Source organism: Vidua chalybeata, chromosome 1 (genome assembly GCF_026979565.1).
Source record: "Vidua chalybeata isolate OUT-0048 chromosome 1, bVidCha1 merged haplotype, whole genome shotgun sequence".
NCBI classification, from domain to species: domain Eukaryota; kingdom Metazoa; phylum Chordata; class Aves; order Passeriformes; family Viduidae; genus Vidua; species Vidua chalybeata.
This window is the reverse complement of record NC_071530.1, coordinates 53,669,323-53,685,384: the sequence shown is the minus strand read 5'-3', so window position 1 is coordinate 53,685,384 and position 16,062 is coordinate 53,669,323. Positions and strand designations below refer to the sequence as shown.

Sequence of the window (16,062 nt, the reverse complement as noted above, 5' to 3'; positions counted from 1 at the left end):
CATTCTGTTTTAATCCCTTTCTTCTTAGTGTACTCTGAACAAATGCTTTGGAGAAATCCAGATGTGTGGTTTTTTCCATTACTGAAAATATTACATTCATCTCATCAAGGAAGCTGAAGCAATTTGCAACACTGTGTTAAGAAGGTATGTTTTTAGGGATAAAAGTATTTTTGTGAAGAATTCTGTTCATGAAACTCCAATCCCTAATTCTATAGCATAGAATGTAAAAACAAATGGATAGCATGAAATCTTGGCTCAATTACATTCAATATCAGTATTTTGGGATTTCTGTTTCACTAGGTTTTAATTGACTATGTCCTTCCCAGAGTTAAGTTTGATATAGCATTTCCTCTATGGAAAATTTGGAAAGTTAAATGCATATTCCTGGTCTTTAGAAGTAAAAGCTGGTTGTAATGGGTGCATCTCACCTGTCAGTGAAATTTGTGTGTAATGTGTCAGCTATGTAGTGTTGCATACAAATACAGAAGAATATCTAATGAATAATATTTCATCATCACTGCAGAGCCATTTGCTGTGGTAGAGAAAGTATCACTATGGAGTATGACCCCGAAGTGAAAAATGGCAGGAACGATGTGTCAAGGCTATGTGTTACTAATAAATGACACACTCTTGTAACTCATTAACTCTCTCTATAATCATGGTGTTTAATTCTATATTGCCGAGAAAAGTTGCAGACTAGGAAAAGAATTCTTTCTAGGTACGTCCAGTTCCATTTCCTTAACTACTGAGATTTTCCTGGGGACCCAAGAACAGAAATGGTTTGACATTTTAGCCAAATGAAGTGACACTGGGCTATAAACAGCTGGACCTGAAATCCAGCAACAAAATGCTTTCCAACAGTACTCAGGAATAAAGAATTGTATTTCTAGTTAGTATATACAAATATAATTTTTGTCAGTAGTTAGACACTTATTTGCTATGTATTTTTTTAGTTTTTCTCCTGTACTAAATTGCTGCATGCATGATTTACAGTTAAATATTTTCTTTAAATGTGACACATTCACATTTTCTTTTCAGAATATATGGAGAAAGGCCAAGAAAATAAAATGGCTTTTGATTTCTGGGAATTCTGATATAATCACATATTGGAATATGAATGGTAGACTCTGAATTAATTATGTGTTTTGTTGTAGACTAGACTGATTAGCAGGTGTAAACAGTTTGATCATCAAAGCAAATTTCTTTCATCTAATGGGAGAAATATGGAGAAAATAATATTTTTGGAAAAAAATTGTTCACATGGTCTACTGTTGAGGCAAGCACTTGCACTTATTGGTGCAGCTAGTTAACAGAATAAAAAAAAAGCATTATGTCTGATGAATGAGTGATAACCTTCCATGGTAACTGTAATGCTTTATTGTGTTACTTGGCTTCAGATATCATCACATGCTGTATTCCCTCCAAGAATAAAGAATAAGAAATCTGCCATGGATTACAACAGAACCACTGATTTTCATGCATTACTGCATCACAAATTTTCATTTATTTTCCCTAAGATTTAATAATACTTTATTTATTTATTTATTTATTTATTTATACACTCACATTCTGATTCCTAAGTTAGTATGCTGTATTTTCTTCAAAGTTAATATTTTTCCAGCTATGTCTGACTAATAACTTGCTAAATCTCTCCTTATCTTCTAATGACAGATGATTTATCAAGGCCCATGACTTAATTAATCTTACAGAACATGTGGGGAGCTGAAGAATTCAGAAATATTTTCCATAGCTTGGACATGTAAAATGAGAAGCATAGGAGAAAACGGAAAGATAACCTTGTAATTGAGGAAAAAGTCTTTGTGATTTAAGCATGGGATTGAGGTTCAGGAAATAGAGAGTTTTATCCCACAAATCCATCATGCTTCCCACTAGACTTCAGACAAGACACTGCTGCAGCTGACTATTCTGCAAAATATTTAGGGTAACACTCTCTTATCTCTCAGGGTAGTTTAATGCTACATATGCCCAGCATTACTGGTTATAGGGAACATATTAATTTTTGAGTTTATGGAGTTCTTAAACAAGCACTTCTGTGATGTAGCTGTAGCCTGAGTTTTTCTCATAGTAAAAAAGAATACAAAATATATAATGTCTAAAGGATACTTTTATAACATAAATATGTTAACTTATGTATCTAAAGCACGTAGAAGAAAAATCTCAGAGAAATTGTCAACGAAGTTTCAGCTTTCCTGAGTAATATACTTTTTTTGCATTTTCAGGTTGCATGTCTCACTCATGTAGCAGCTAATTACCTTAATTGCAAAATTGAAGCAAAATGCTGGGGTACTGCTCATGGAATTATTGTTCCATATGAGGTAAGCAGAAAGCATTAGGGTTTTTTCCCTTGGAATTCATTATTTTGTGTATTATGAGATTGGGAATTGACTTTTCCCATGACCTGAGACCCTGTAATGTGTCTGTGTAGAGGTATGACAAGGTTCTGTTGTTTATTGCCATTTCTGTATTTTGCATATTTCTTCATCAGCAGTAGATTAGTAACAGAACACTGAAATAGATCAAAGATGTTTGCTGAAACTGGATGACTTTAAAGCTAGCGTGATGACTTGATGGGTTTTTACCTAACAGAGAAACCTTTTTTTAAAGGGTTACCTGACTTCCATTCCATACCAGTTATAAACTGATATCTTTCAGTTTTTTTCCTCTGAATGTTGGTGGTTTTATCTTGTGAGTTTAACTGACCAAGATAATCTGTCAGTGCTACATATTTGTAATTTTCTATTGATTTTGCTAAAAATCACCTCCTCAGTGAGACAACAGGTTGATAAAAGGAATTAAGCAGAACTCAGATTTCCTCAGCAGAATTCATACTCTGCTGCATCTAATGAAGGGTTGACATTCCTTAAAATAACATGACCTTCATCATATAAACAAACACAGGGAAAAAAAAAATCTCACTCCAAGTTTTATCTTACTTTTGACCAGTATAGTAAACTCTTCTAGTAAACAAAAAATTTTGTTCTTTTCTAGCTGTTCATTTTGTGTTCTTATATGGAGGTTATGTCTTATGGAAACTTGAGCATATATTTAATGAAAAAAAAAATCTATTATTTGTTTCATATTTTTTGGCATTTCTTATCAAATAGTCATGTTTGCATCTAGCTAGGCAGAGCATGTATTTCTTAATTTATGTGCAGGGTCCTTTAAGTCTTGAGAGGGGCAGTTTCCAGCATTTGTTTGGGAGAGCTGCACCTAAACACTGCTGAGTATCTTTGCCCTCTTCTTTCTTTTTGGAGAAATTGAGGGAAATTTAGTGTATAGTCTTCCCAGTGGTGAAGATCATGGTGATAATAATTGAAAGATTTGCTGCTTGTGACCATAAAATCTGAAGCAAAATTTTTCCACTATTATGCAGAATTCTTTCTCTAGCTAGTAACAGCCAGACCTCCTCAGGTCTAAAACCAAAATGAGCTGGTTTTGTAAGGACTAAGTCTACTTCACCTAGGAGACTTTTTCCAATACTTGCACTACTGCACAATCAACTGTCTTGTTATGAATTGGCTACAACAAATGGCAAATTGTTCAGACCAATGGGGAGGTGTTGTGACTCTTTCTGCAAGAACTAGTTTAGCCCTGAAGTATTCTTGTCTCCAGTGCTACTGGTGTAGCAGTATGGGTGTGTTTTCTAGAACCAGCTCTTATGACCCGGTGTAACCAAGTATTTACACTCTGCTGTGTTTCTATGATGTGACCTTTTGGAGGAAGTCTTTTGAGCTTTAGTATGTTGAAAGTATAAAACAGATCTGAAGTATCTGAAGTTTGTATAAGCAAATCCAAAAACCTGACTAAACAAAACATTTTATCTTCATCATGTGGCATTTGGCTGAGTAACTGAAATTTGTGTTCTTTTATGTCCTTTTGGCCTTTGTTTTTCCACAGTCAAAATGAAAACCATACATTGAGTAGCCTTTGTTTCTGTTTTCATAGAACTCTTAAGGTTTTCATAAACTCTTTAGGTCTAGGAGATAATTTTAGCTGTTTTTTGATTTCATCTTGATTAGTCATTGTGAAAGTAAAATTTTTTTGGAAAAATATACTAATAAAATGATGGTTCCTGTGTCTCTGTGTGCTGTTTCTGTAGTAGGTATTAGAAATATTACCTCAATATTATAAACAAATTTAATCTGAATTTTGCTGTTCATAAACCAATAATTAAGGTGGATTTTTTATGTATGGAGTTGTGTGTGTATGTGCTTATGGCCTAACATAGCATCAGCTACCATTGTTGCAATTCTGATTGTAACCATAAGAATATTTTGGGTTTTAGAGATTTGTTTTTCCTTTACTAACCTAAGCTATACTTAGATTGCAAAGTTCTTCATAAACTTGACTTAACCCTCACTGTTGCTATTGTACTGTTTTTACAGTTTCTCATACAGCTCATTTGTAATAGTAATTTGTAATATAGAACAGATCTCTGAAACCTGACTTTCATTCCTTATTCTACTTACTGAATATGCTTACTAAGCTAAAGACTTACACTAATCTTTATTTTTTTTTATTTCAAGATATTTTATGCAAGTGAACTACAATTTGTTCAAATAATGAAAAACACATTTCAGATTGAATTTCTATGTATTTCAGAGCAATTAGGTGGTAGCAAACTGTTGGCTGTTTTTTCACATGTCCTTTATTTTGTTTTCTTTTGCTGTATTTTGAGTGTTTATACAAGTAATAGATTATGAAGTGATACAGAGCATGCAGTCCTGTAAAAAGTGTCAGGTTACGTTAAATCATAGAGCACTGGGCAAGCATGAGATCCTCTTATAGATATTAAAAGCAAAATCAAAATAACTTACTTCATTTTTCAGTGTGAGAGATGTCTGATCAGAGTCACATTAGAGCAGTGACCAAAATAATAAAAAACCCTGTTAAAAGCATCCTAAAAATGTACATAAAAAGTACTTTTTTTTGCTTACAATTGCTACAATAAGTGTTCTGTATTGAATAATATGGTAGCTTTTATTTTATTGAGCTTCACCGGAATAAATTGCTTCAAAATATCTTTGCAAATGGCTCTATTTTCTTTTTATATTTGCAAGGTCAAATTTACCTTTGACTGTATCTCTGTTATTTCACTGAATTTTGCTATTGCTTCTTGACTGAAACACTAGCAGCATAATTTGTCCCTGAATGTGTTCTCTAGATTGACCTTTATTATTTTTCTTTGTATTTAAAAATATAAAAATTAAGCATTAATGGGAAGATGGGTTTTCTCCTCCCTGAAACTATTAGCATATTTGAAAATCTGTTTCTGTTCTGGTCTGAGATGTTAAGTTTGGTGTGCAAGGGCTTTCATATTCTTAAGGTTTTTCTCATTTTTTGACAATGTGCTGACTTTGTGACATGATCCTCTGAAATGTCTGAGTTTTCAGTTCTCTGTGTTCATTACCAGAAACCAAAGAAAAGGATGTGAACATTTTTTGAGTATGTAATGTCTCCCATGGTTCCTGTAAAACTAACTGTAAAGGTTTACCACAGATTTTCAATGGAGGTGAAATTTGCAATGTGCCACAAAGATTAAGTACTCTAGATTCTTATCAGCCAAAATCAGAAATAGATTTTTGAGTCCTGAAACCTTAATGAGAAATTGCCTACTTTGAGGATATCTGCTGTTTAATCAGAGCAATGTAGCTTGAATCGGTCCCTCCTGTGACAGTTAATGTAATCAGATCTCACTTTGCTTGGTTTCAAGTCTTAAAACACAAACCTTGAGTTCTGGGCTGTGTCTTAAATATAATTAGTACAATTTTTTAAAAGACAGTTTCTATAATGAGACACCTTGTTTAGCAACAGCTGCTCCATGATTATCCAGAGGAAATCAAGGCTTAAAAGCATCCAGTTTATGTAATTGTGCTGAAAAGTAAAGTTCTTACTGTCTTTCACTTGGGGTGATAAGTGAATGAGATAACCTCATTCTACTAGTTTCAGTCATGTAGCTCTCTTGCCTGTACCATGCATGAGATCGGGAAATTCACATTTTCATCTTTCAATTGGCCCACTTGGAATTCATTCTCCTGAGAAAATCTATCTAACTGGAATGTTTTCAAGATGTTTCATGTGGCAGCTTGTCAGCCTGCCATCAGACACCCTGGGCAACTGGGCAGAGGCAAACTTTCAGCAAAAGGTATAGAGTTGTTTCCTCTCAGGCTATAATGATGGATGTCTATCTAGAAAACTGAGAAACCAAGTTCTTGCAGATATCTAATGGATATGATATTATTTTTGTTCCATATTTGGTCCTAAGACTGACAGGGTTTTCTCAAGTATAGTTCACTTTATTTTCAGAATGTGCAAAGGGCACAGCCATTCTAAATGGAAGTTAAAAAACATGTGACAGTAAAAAAATTATTTTAACCAATTACCTTTTCTGTTGACTGACCTATGCATTGTAATAACTCATCAGACTTAACACTAATGGTTTGTTGTTACAGCCTTGCTTAGATTCTTTAAGTATCAACTTCTGCTTGTGCTAGGCATAAAACTTCCTTCATATGAGGAAATTATCTCGGTGTCAAAGTCAGTTAAATATGTTATGAGAATCAAAGTATAAGGAAGTGAAAGGTATGAGGTATTAGGAAGACGAGCACAGTCTTAGATAAAATATCTAAGCATTATTTTTATCATCTGCATCTCATACTTTTTGGTCATAGAGCTTCTTACTGTCCAGGAGTCTTACAAAAGAAAATCCCACTCATGTCACTTGTGTCTCATCACCAGAACAGAGAAATTCAATTATTGACCTGATTCATCTGGCAGAGATGTTTTTCACACAGAGGCACAATGTGCACCAATTTTTCTAACTCAGCTCAATAGAATCTCTCAGAACTTCAGTCTCCTTTATTTTTTCTTTCAGTGAAGAGGACAGCAGAATAATGTCAATCATTTAGAAATTTCAAACTGCTTATTCCATGCAAGAATGGTGATATGTACTCATTTTCTTGTCTGTCTTTATGTGGTTTTGTTGGATACTTCTGAAGTTAATGACTCTTGGAATCAAAAGCAACAAAGAATAGAACTTTGATTATTTACAAAATTTTGTTTTATACATGAGACTCTCCTTAAATAAATTTAAAATGGAAGAAATCTTTCTGCTCTTTATTAGACCAGTCTAGGAGAAGATGGAACTTATGCACAGGAAATATAGTAAAATACAGATCTTTTTTGTGGAGGGGGAATTTAAATTCAGACAATGCAAGATGACCCTTCTCACTCTGTGAATATTATCTACATAATACTTATCTGGACTATTTAGACTGCCTTGGGGCTCCATTTTCCTATATTTTACTTCCAAGCAATGAAGCATATATACCACTAAACATGAAAATCAAATGTATTCACAGATCAACTGACTAGAAACTTCGTTTTCTCAAGTAGCAAAACATGTTCTATCACACTATGTGGATAATATTTCCAAAGAAGAGTTGGCCATCCTCATGATCAATGTCTTTACTCATATGAAGAATACCCAAAACTTTAGTGGCCTTGATCTACTTACCTACAGGTTTGTTTTTTAACTTTCTTCTTCCTTTATGTCTTTATCTTACAAGGCACAAGAAAGAGTGAAACCAGAAAAGCTTGTGTCATAGTGGATTCTGTAAAGCAAGAAAATAATTTGCAGGACTTTTCCCCTTTCTTCCTTTCTTTTTGAACAGTTTTCTATTTGTAGATTTCCTTACTAGATTTTTTTTTCAGGTGTTTCCTACTATGGTGTGATAAGATTAACCACTGTGCCCTTTTCACAGACAATTTGGTCTTACTGTGAATATAGACGACTAGAGTTGGCATTCTACTTGGTAAGAAGTGCTGGTGTATGGATTATTTTCTTTGTCGTTTTGGTAATTGAAAAAGCATAGTAATCATCTGTGGCAATCTCTGTAGAGAGCTCATAAATGATGAGTAATTAATTCTAGTTATTCAAACCTGACAACATTATACTGATAATTTTGTGGGGATTGTCCTTCAGTGTGTTGTCAAGCCTCTCTCCTGGCAGAGCAGCTGTCTGGAAACCAGTCTAGTAGATTTGCCTTGGGCAGTTTTAGATATGCTCCCAGTGTATGATATGAGATGTAGTTTTAAATTCATTCATATATATCCTCTCTTGTCAGAGACAGCACTTTAAAGAAGCTGACCTTGTATGCACACAGACAGCTTCTACCTGTACACAGGGAATTTTCAGATTGAAATAAAATGCATTTTATTTGAAAACCCAACACTGTTTTTTTTTTCCTGAAAGAAATAATCCTGCACCATTTAATTTTAAGCAATGACTGTAAGATATTTTTAATGTCACTTATACTTTGAATTTTCAAAACAGGTATGGATAATCACAATTATTGTTAAGGAAAGATAGTTGGCAAGTGAGACAGTCTCATTTTTGATCTCCTTCTGGAAAATGTCACGGACTATGCTTGTATATGTATTTGAATATGTGTTTGTACTGACATATTTATTTACACTCATTTAAACTGAATGTACATTAAGATTATTCATCTGTCACTTGTCCGTGGATACATGAGAAAAACTCTAATTTAACCAGGATAGGAATACAGGTATACTCATGTCCAATGCCATTTGGTGGACATTTGTCTTTTACGTATACTGTTAATTGTTTCCTCCATATTTGCCCATTGCTGGGGCGAGGGATCTAGTTGGTATTATTTACAGCAAACATGTTACAAGGCTACTGAATATTATAGATTTGTATATTCATGTCAAATTTAGTTCTTAGGAAGAACAGTTTAACAGAGCCCTGATCAGTAGAGGGCTCTTCACATTGTAGCTGGTTGGAAAGTGATGAAAGCAGGATCTGTGGGATTGTAGAGGAGATATTGACTGCAGCTGGATCACTACTTCTTCTAGTCTATTTATTGTATCAAAGGCAGAAGAATGAACTTTGCTTTTCGTTTTCTTAACATATGTTTCATAGTCATTGTAATACTATGCAGGGCAGCCACTCATGAGCTGAAACATAAACAGTCTGAAAGACAACTCAGAAATCTGTGTATCAGTATTGCTCAAGGGCTTCTGACATAATCATCCTGCATAAATATATACATATATACATATATACATATATACATATACACATATGTACATATACATATATACATATACATACACACACGTATATATACATATATACATATACATATACATATACATATACATACACATACACATATACACACACACACACACACACACACACACACACATATATATATATATATATAGGTGCTTTTGTTTGGGAAAAGTTGATTGTTATGGAAAAGTATGTCCACTAGATGTCATTCATGTAATCTAGTTTGTGTTGCAGCATTTATTTCTGAAGAGCCATGAAGGGATGGTGGACCCAAATTACCAGCATTATTAGCTGTTTTTTTATATGCAGTGTTTTTGACTTTATATATGTGTGGCATGTTACAAAATAATATTACAATTCTCTCTGTGATGGGTTTGATGCACCACTTAGTCTAGAACTCCTGTCTTTGTATATTTTTGCTTACAATAGCATTCATTGTTGCATGGGTAGGTGTGTTATATAAGAGCACCCAGGTGAGCTGCATGTAGTTGGTAACTCTCTGCAAGGAGAGACATGAGTATAGATGTCAGGGCATTATGTCCCAAAGGAAAACAAAAAGTTCATGTGATTAATATAATTCCACTCCAAAGGTGATCCTTTCTAAGCTCTATATAACTAAAAGAGCAGTTCTTTAGAAAAGTGCTTATCTAGTTAGGAAAGGGAACTCAAATTTCAGAAACTTACATAAGTGGATTTATATACTTACATATCTTTGCCACATAACGATGCTTAAATATCTGAGGGACTTAAATTAGAATCACTTTAATCTGCCTTAAATAAAATACCCTGTATGTAGACAGGTCAGATGTGTGTCTGAGTATTCAGCTGGGTGGGCTTATAGGATCTGTACTGACTGATATTAGCAAAGAGTTCTTTCACCCCTTGCCTCCCTCCACCCATCTTCATAGTATGGCACATGCTAGTAACTGCTAGACAGCTTCTGGGAAGCCACATCCATATTCTCATTGAAGAGCAGCTGCTGCAACATTGGCCTGTGCTTTTTTCTATTTTCAGCTTGGAGGAGCTACAGTGAAACTGGAAGCTGGAGATCACAGCTTCCTCCAACCTGCCTTTTCCCTTCCATATGGAATAAAGAATTTCTCTGCCCTGTATAGTCAGCCAGAGGGCAAGATGGGGAAGTGATAATCCTCTTGGAATGAGCACTTGCATGAAAAATGATAAATGCTAGTTCACATGGGGATTAACACTTGCTTTTGACCTTGCTTTTAATAGAGTGATGCTTCTCTTTCGGTGATGTGAAGGTTCATTGTACTCATAGACCTGATTAAGAACCTTTACCTTTCAGCCAAAAGGGAGCCATCTGCCACCAGAAACATAAAGCTGTTCAAAGCTGTTTCACTCTTTTGCATATTGTCCTCAAGAATGTAAACCACTTACTTTCACATAGCATTTACTTCCCTAAAGAAAGGCTTGTTCCCCACATCTCATCACAACATTCTTCTTTCTCCCAGTATGAGAATTGCATTTTTGCTCACATTTAATGCATATGTTCGAAGTCTGTGCTTTATCTCCATGAAACTCTGAAACAGGTCTCTCCAGAGGTAGTTTAATGAATGGAGTTGCTATATAAACTACATCTATTTTCATTTCTTTGATGGGAGACTTTGCATTATGTGGTGAGCACGTTCACAGAGCGGGTCAATCTGTCAGTGGAGTTTGTGAAGCTTGTTTAATATCTCTAGATATATTTGATATGAAGCACTGCTTCATAAAGTTTTGGTGCACAACCTCATTGCTACTTTGCAAGATGGCCCCTTCTTTTCACAGTGAAATGACATTTCATCAAACCTGGTCATTAAGTTAATTTCCAAGCACTGATGCCTGCAAATAAATTTCATATGGGCTATACTGTTTTCTTGAAAATTGTTGCCTTGCTGCTACAATAAGGTTAGTTCCACTGGAATCACAACTGTGGTATTCCAGTACACTGTCGCTCCTGAGAATTTAATGGGAAGGATAGTGAGAGGGCTTCTGTTCTATTTTCAAAAATTACTTATGAACTTAAGAAGTACAGTCCTGTTGTCTTTCCAAAGTATTGAAGATTTAAACGCTAAATCTGGTTATGAACATAAGCTTTCACTATGCAGTGGTTTTAAATGTTGTTTCTCATGCCCTTTGTTACATTCAACATACATATAATGTTGCATGATGCTAACACAGGTATTTTAAATTATTAATTATTTAATGCTTTCATTAATAAAAATTGATGGCAAAAAAACTTAAAAATTGTAATCTAGGGCTTTTTCTATTATTAAACCACTATTATTACCAAAATTGTTTTGATTTCCTTACTTTTTAATAAGTAGTAATTCTGTTGTATTGAGAGGGATTAGAGTGAAGGTGAGAGAAACAAATTTTTAAAGTAGTTCTCTGTTCTGACAAAATCATACTTCCTGATCATCCACTAAAACATGCAGTATTCACTGTCTGGAATTTACTCTTCTAATACAAATTAAGCTGGAGAAATTGATCTTACATCTGTATCCCCAAGGGAACTTCAACTAGTTTTAGCCAGTCTACACCTTCACCTTCATTCACTTATATCTAGGATAGTTTTGACAGATGTTTTTTCCAATTTCTATTCACCAGACATTTTGCAATACGTGCTACAGTCTTATTTATGTAGTTTTTCATGCCCACCAGAGGAGTAAAAGAAGTAACTCTATTTTCAATAAGAAAGATAGAACCTGAATTTAGGGATAGGTTTTTGGTTATATAGTTAGTGATGTGTTATGGCAGTTGATCGTCATGTTGCATCTAGCAAGTCTTTACATATGTAAATATATGTACATCTACAGTGTTCTTATTCCTGGATTATGTGAAGTCAGTCCATTCATGTTTCCCCCAAGGCTATATTTTTAAACCTCTTGTATCTTTTTGATTTTATCTCTGATATGATTTCCACTTTGATCACCTCTTCAAGTGGTGTGTCCAGATCCAACAAGTATCTTAAGTGGATTCTACATGCTTTTGAGTAACACAAAGAACTTTCACATGTGTTTAAGGCACCCAAGAATAACTTGCTTTAGTTTTTTAACAGCAACACATTCAAATGTCTCCTTCATCTAAGGTGTTCTCTTGCCAGGGAAGGAGAACAGCATATAGTTCTATGCCTAAACTTTGCTGATTTCTTACCAGCTGCAGTTTCTTTTTGATTTACTGTTAAAAGGTTCTTGGGCTTCCTTTGTCTGTATTCCATATTTTTGTTTTGTTTCACTATGGATCATTTTGCACAATAGCTGTTAGTTATTGGGTACACTGATGACTCCAAATCCAGTGAAGCATGCAGAAGTGAGGTTACACTGCTGGAGTGACCTCTAAGTCTGAGGTAACGGAAGCCAAACAAATTGTTTGACTGTGATCTTTGTTTGTGTCAGCTACAGCAAGTTGAGGCTACTCAAAGTTTGAATGAGGATGTCCCTATGTGGTGAACTTTTAAATTTTTGGTATGTTAGTTTTACATCATTAGTAATCTATCTCTTCCTGGGTGTTTCTAGGTAGATGAAGCTAGAAATTTCAAAAAGTTGTAACAATATGGAAGACCCAATTTGTGTTTCATATTTCATATTTTACATATTTTTTGTTTTAGACAGCTACCAGGGTAAAGAGCAGAAGTTAAATTACTTTAGTAGAAAGGCCATTCTTTTCTAGAAAAAAAAAAAAAAGCAGACAAAAGGTTATCCTTTAATTTTCTGTCAGTTATTATTAGTTGTTCTTCATGTGGAATGGCCATAATAATAAACAAATAAGAAGTTGAGGTGACTTGCTTCAAGTAGAGAAACATTAGCTGAATCTATGTAACAGTGAAATCCTAACATAAAGACAAGGAATATAGAAAATTACAAACACCGAGGTATGACCATATCTGTTCTCATCAGAGACATGTTTTAACCTTGTCAAATTTATTTTTGGCATATGTGGTTATGGTAGTGTCTAGAGAGTTTTGACCATGAATAATAGTTGTAACAATGTAACAAAGGCTTTTGTAGTATTCACAAATTATTAACTTAGCTCACTGGGGCAGACACTGCATTTTAATTTGGCTTGAGGCTTAGAACAATGGACCCTGAGTCTTATTTTAGTGCTTCCACAAAACCAAGAATAATTTTTTTCTCTTTTGTTTACAAGCGTAAAGTATTTTATTTGAGGATGTAATATAGGACTGAATGTCTTGAAGTAATTTTATGATTTCACTTTTTTTTTTCCTAATGTTACCCATTTTTACATGCTCAGTTGACATTCACCATTTTGTCAAAATTGGGAGATAAATAGGAAGTATAAATGGCCATTACATGACTGCTGAAATTAGGAAATAATCTGAGATTTGTTTAATACCTACAGTGTTTACTGATGCATTCAATCCATGAATAATGAGGAAGGCCATGGGCAGCAATAGTATGTATATTTGTGTTAAGAGTCTGATCAGGTACCTCATTTAAGAGAATGATATTAGTGAAATCTTTTAGCACTCCTGCATAATGATGCTGTCTTTTCACTGTTACATTTTCAAGCCCCTTGGATATTCCTAAGTAATTTATTTCCTGCCATTTAACAGTTTTGAGTAATAATGATGATGAGAAAATAGTTAAATAATTTCTTTTTTCAAGTACCAGGTGCTGAAAGCAACTGAGAGTGTCAGTGGTTTTTATAGTGGTTTCCTGTACATCTTGTGCAAGCTTCCTTGAACTTGAGTCATATAAGCCTTTGTCAGATTAAAAAAGATAAAATAAATTATTTGTAGTCAAGACATTGGACCGAAACAAAGAAATTTAGTTCTGTTTGCTTGCAAAATAGCTGTGTTATTTCTGAGTGTTGCAACTTTGTTTAATGTGACACTGATTTTTGGGACAGTGCTCCCAATCCATTTTTAATACAAGGTAGAGCAGTTTCTTGAAATCACCTGTTCCAGATTGCAGTAAGTAACAGAGTGGTAGTTATTTCCAAAATTTGTGCTGCTTTGTTTTTTATCACATTTCTGTCTATGTTTTGAGATTTGATTGCTGGTTTTGGGATTTGAGTAGGGCACTTTTGCATGCCCTTGCTTCATCTTTTAAAGAGCTATCTATTCCTTCTACTTTTCTCCTATTTGGTCTCTATTTGAATAGTAGGCTGTTTGTAAGATGTTGAAAAGAAATTATTTGTGTCTTGCAGGCTGTGACTGCATGGCACTGAACAGTGCAATGTACAGGAGCTAGTTTCAATGCTGCAAGCAGGGAACAATCATAAACAGTCTTGGATGGGGCTATCCCATCTCTATTGTTAAAGATTATCTTTAACAATATTGCTTTACAAAGATATTTGCCTGACTTATTCTGGGACTCCACAACTCCTCAGGCAGTTAATTCTAGTGCTTCACTATTTATTATCTCAGTGGCACACAAGGCAATATGCTAGGAATATTCAGATCAGACATTAAGAAAAGATTTCTAGTAGAGAAGACATATTCTCTCCTCTTTTCAGTAGTCTTCTATGATCGTATAGGCTGGTAAGTCTCGGACTTCTCTAGGCTAAATATTCTCAGCTTGCTCAGTCTTTCCGCTTGGATCACATGTTCTAGAATTTACTGTTAATCTCTGTACTTTCCTTTTGGAACACAACAGTTTTGTGGCATCCAGAAACAAATGCACTACATTATTCCAGTTCCAGTTTCATCATCTTGAAGTACAATAGAAAGAATATTTTGTGAATCTTGTGGGTTCTGCTGATGATCTAAAATACCACTTTAATATTACCTTGCTGTTTCAGAGGAGCCTTTGTTTAACTCATATTCAGTTTGTGAAACACATGGATTCTGGATCCTTTTCTCTTGCATACAAATTATTCATGTCAGTGAATTACTCATGCCTAATTGTAGAACCTCCCAGCTGATTTTCATTCTTGAATTTTACCTTCTGCTTTCATATTTCATCTCCCAGTTAGCCGCAAACATTTTCAGATCTATCTAGTAATTTCCTTCTAGTTTTGTGGATCTTCAAGTTTGATGTATGTCTTTTCCTCTCTCCATATCTGTGTTTTTAATGAGAATATTGAAATGATCCATGAATTGATCCATATATGATCCATGAGTTGATAGTATTTTTTCACATTGACTAAGAGTTCATAACCCCTTTGGGTGATATCCAACCAGCTGATAATTTGTTTTCTCGTGTGGTCTTACTTAAATTGTACTGCCCTTCCCGGTAGTCTGGTGTGCAGAGACAGACACCTTAGTCAATGTATTTGAGCTTTGGAAGAAAATATTGTCTGTTACACTTCCTCTGGTTGTTTGGTGGTGAATGTGTCTTTCTGAGAGGGAAGTGCTAACATATAATTTGCTTGATTTTATTTTCTTTTTAATTCAATCACTCTGTTTGCACATTTCTAATCTCTAGTATCTCTCTTCTGTCCCTAATATGATAGTGTGTAGCTTCCTCAGACTCTACTATAAGAATTCTAGAAAACAATCTTAACAAGTGTTTAAGCAGAGCACTTGAAAACACTATTTTCAAAAGTATGCTCTCAACACAGCATTGTCACAATCTAGCTCAGATTGAATGTAGCCGTGTTGGTGTGCTACTGTACCCTTGCTAATGAATTCACCGAGTATATCTTTGTGTAGTGCAGAATAGAGTCATAGGTATTCTTTTAATGCAAATACCAAGCAACTAAAATAGTATCACATTGCAGACTGTAAATAGTAGGCAGATGGGTTGCTCCTGGAGATTGTCAATGTTCATAGGAGTCAAGAGGGTCATGAGTTAGTTTCAGATTGCATTGATTACTGTGCTGAGCATCTTAGACACCTCAGCTTAGTCACTGAAATTGATTACTGTGCCCAGCATCATAGACACACAGACTTAGTCACCCAAATCCAATTGAATCCTTTAAAAGTGCAAGTTTAGTACAGCTTCAAGGACACGTAAGACCTGTTGATTACT

The 16,062-nt window shown here is 34.6% G+C and overlaps 1 long non-coding RNA gene across 1 annotated transcript in view; it reads left to right on the top strand.

The window, feature by feature from the left end:
• Nucleotides 1-68: 68 nt before the first annotated feature.
• The window catches only part of LOC128800239 (uncharacterized), a 58,967-nt gene continuing 42,973 nt past the window's right edge, over nt 69-16,062 (top strand). Inside the window, exons 1-2 of the long non-coding RNA XR_008434940.1 lie at nt 69-144; nt 2,241-2,336. This is a non-coding gene — a long non-coding RNA (uncharacterized LOC128800239). The remainder of the gene's footprint in view (nt 145-2,240; nt 2,337-16,062) is intronic.